The sequence below is a fragment of the Triticum dicoccoides genome, chromosome 2B (genome assembly GCF_002162155.2).
Source record: "Triticum dicoccoides isolate Atlit2015 ecotype Zavitan chromosome 2B, WEW_v2.0, whole genome shotgun sequence".
Taxonomy (NCBI): Eukaryota; Viridiplantae; Streptophyta; class Magnoliopsida; order Poales; family Poaceae; genus Triticum; species Triticum dicoccoides.
This window is the reverse complement of record NC_041383.1, coordinates 603,377,566-603,381,580: the sequence shown is the minus strand read 5'-3', so window position 1 is coordinate 603,381,580 and position 4,015 is coordinate 603,377,566.

Sequence of the window (4,015 nt, the reverse complement as noted above, 5' to 3'; positions counted from 1 at the left end):
GGAGGGGTCCGGTAACCTCCCGGTACTCCAGTATATATCCGATAACCCCCGGAACCATTCTGGTGTCGAAATATAGTCGTCCAATATATCAATCTTCATGTCTCGACCATTTCGAGACTCTTCGTCATGTCCGTGATCACATCCGGGACTCCAAACTATCTTCAGTACATCAAAACACATGAGCTCATAATATAAATGTCATCTAACTTTAAGCGTGCGGACCCTACGGGTTCGAGAACTATGTAGACATGACCGAGACACGTCTCCGGTCAATAACCAATAGCGGAACCTGGATGCTCATATTGGCTCCTACATATTCTACGAAGATCTTTATCGGTCAAACCGCATAACAACATACTTTGTTCCCTTTGTCATCGGTATGTTACTTGCCCGAGGTTCGACCGTCGGTATCTCAATACCTAGTTCAATCTTGTTACCGGTAAGTCTCTTTACTCATTCCGTAATACATCATCCCGCAACTAACTCATTAGTCACATTGCTTGCAAGGCTTATAGTGATGTGCATTACCGAGATGGCCCAAATATACCTCTCCGACAATCGGAGTGACAAATCCTAATCTCGAAATACGCCAACCCAACAAGTACCTTCGGAGACACCTATAGAGCACCTTTATAATCACCCAGTTATGTTGAGACGTTTGGTAGCACACAAAGTGTTCCTCCGGTAAATGGGAGTTGCATAATCTCATAGTTATAGGAACATGTATAAGTCATGAAGAAAGCAATAGCAACATACTAAACGATCAAGTGCTAAGCTAACAGAATGGGTCAAGTCAATCACATCATTCTCCTAATGATGTGATCCCGTTAATCAAATGACAACTCATGTCTATGGTTAGGAAACGTAACCATCTTCGATTAACGAGCTAGTCAAGTAGAGGCATACTAGTGACACTATGTTTGTCTATGTATTCACACATGTATTATGTTTCTGGTTAATACAATTCTAGCATGAATAATAAGCATTTATCATGAAATAAGGAAATAAATAATAACTTTATTATTGCCTCTAGGGCATATTTCCTTCAATTACTAGTCCTAGTAGGATTCCACCAAGAGGGAGAGAGAGGGGAAAGGAAGGAGAGGGAGAGGGAGAAGGGAAGGGGGGCACCGCTGTCGGTGTCAAGACCGGCAGATCTCTGGTAGGGGGTCCCGAACTGTGCATCTAAGGATCGAAGGTAACAAGGAGGCAGGGGACATGATGTTTACCCAGGTTTGGGCCCTCTTGATGGAGGTAATACCCTACTTCCTGCTTGAATGACTATGATAAGTATAGGGGTTACAAGAGTCGATCTACCTCGAGATCGTAATGGCTAAACCCTAGATGTCTAGCCCGTATGATTGTGTTCTCTCCTATGCACTAAGCCCTCCGGTTTATATAGACACCAGAAGGATCTAGGGTTGTACAGAGTCGGTTACAGAGAAAGGAAGGTACATGATCTGATTTCTAAGGTTGCCATCCACGCAAGGGAGAGTCCTATCCGGACACAGGGGAGGTCCTTCTACCTTGTATCTTAATGTCCCATCAGTCCGGCCCATGTCACATAGGCCGACTCCTCGAGGACCCCATAGTCCAGGACTCCCTCAGTAGCCCCTGAACTGGGCTTCAATGACGATGTCTTCGGCGCGGAGATTGTCTTCGGCATTGCAAGGCAAGTTCCTTCTCCGAGTACTTCAACGCAGTCCTCCACACAAAACAGCTGTATCCGGCTTTATTAAACAATTACAGGCTTAAACAGTAAGGGCAGAAATGAAATAAAATAGGCCATGTCCATAGGCGATTTTTTCGGCGAGGCGTTATGTCCTGGCATTGTTAGCATTCCGAACCATTTCACAGCCTCGTTTCGTATTTCAAGGCATGGCCATTGACACGTCTTGTCAAAGCAGAGATCGTGTCCCCTTATCACGGGATTTTCATAAATAGGGGTTTGGGTAATCCAACCATGCCGTTAAAACGTCTCCTCGGGAATAGGCAAGATTTAAGTCTTCTGAGGGGGCGCTTGACATCCACTTCCTTTATAAGAAGATAAGGATCCATATTTTTACCCCACGCCTTCTCCATCCTCTGCCTATCCGCTGTTCGAGCTCTAGCGCCCAAGTCTCAATCCATTCCATCGCCACCAAGCACTCCTAGCCATGTCCGGATCTGGAGCGTAGGTCAAGTGCATGGCATCCTATGTTACAGAGGAGAATATCACGAAGTTCCGAGAAGTTGTGTACCTAGCCACGGACATAGTCCACCGGCTTCCTGCCAAAAAGCAGATCATTCCCGCTCCAGAGCCTAACGAAAGCGTAGTGTTCATTGATACGTCTCCAACGTATCTATAATTTTTTATTGTTCCATGCTATTATATTATCCATCTAGGATGTTTTATATGCATTTATATGCTATTTTATATGATTTTTGGGACTAACCTATTAACCTAGAGCCCAGTGCCAGTTTCTATTTTTCCTTGTTTTTGAGTTTTACAGAAAAGGAATACCAAACGGAGTCCAATTGATGTGCCAATTTTTGATGATTTTTTATGGACCAAAAGAAGCCTCCATAGTAAAAGAGTTGGGCCAGAAGAGTCCCGGGCTGCCCACGAGGGTGGGGGGCATGCCCACCCCCCTGGGCACGCCCCCCTATCTCGTGGACGACTCGGAGACCCCCCCCCCTAACGTGAGACCTACACCAAAAATTCCTATAAATACAGAAACATCCATAAGATAACCTAGATCGGGAGTTAATCTGCCGCAAGCCTCTGTAGCCACCAAAAACCAACCGGGACTCTGTTCCGGCACCCTGCCGGACAGGGGATCCCTCACCGGTGGCCATCTTCATCATCCCGGCACTCTCCATGACAAGGAGGGAGTAGTTCACCCTCGGGGCTGAGGGTATGTACCAGTAGCTATGTGTTTGATGTCTCTCTCTCGTGTGATTTGGCACGATCTTGATGTATCGCGAGCTTTCCTATTATAGTTGGATCTTATGATGTTTTTCCCCCTCTACTCTCTTGTAATGGCTTGAGTTTTCCCTTTGAAGTTAACTTATCAGATTGAGTTTTTAAGGATTTGAGAACACTTGATGTATGTCTTGCATGTGTTGATCTGTGGTGACAATGCGATATTCATGTGATCTACTTGATGTATGTTTTGGTGATCAACTTGCGGGTTCAGTGACCTTGTGAACTTATGCATAGGGGTTGGCACACATTTTCGTCTTGATGCTTTGGTAGAAACTTTTGGGCACTCTTTGAAGTACTTTGTGTTGGTTGAATACATGAATCTGAGATTCTGTGATGCATATCGTATAATCATGCCCACGGATACTTGAGGTGACATTGGAGTATCTAGGTGACATTAGGGTTTTGGTTGATTTGTGTCTTAAGGTGTTATTCTAGTACGAACTCTGTGATAGATCAAACGGAAAGAATAGCTTCGTGTTATTTTACTACGGACTCTTGAATAGATCGATCAGAAAGGATAACTTTGAGGTGGTTTCGTATCCTACAATAATATCTTTGTTTGTTCTCCGCTATTAGTGACTTTGGAGTGACTCTTTGTTGCATGTTGAGGGATAGTTAATGATCCAATTATGTTATTATTGTCGAGAGAACTTGCACTAGTGAAAGTATGAACCCTAGGGCTTGTTTCCTAGCATTACAATACCGTTTGTGATCACTTTTGTCATTAGTTACCTTGCTATTTTTCTATTTTCATATTACAAAAACCTATATCTACCTTCCATATTGCACTTGTATCACCATCTCTTCGCTGAACTAGTGCACCTATACAATTTACCATTGTATTGGGTGTGTTGGGGACACAAGAGACTCTTTGTTATTTGGTTGTAGGGTTGTATGAGAGAGACCATCTTCATCCTACGCCTCCCACGGATTGATAAACCTTCGGTCATACACTTGAGGGAAATTTTCTACTGTCCTACAAACCTCTTCACTTGGAGGCCCAACAACGTGTACAAGAAGAAGGTTGTGTAGTAGACATCAAGCTCT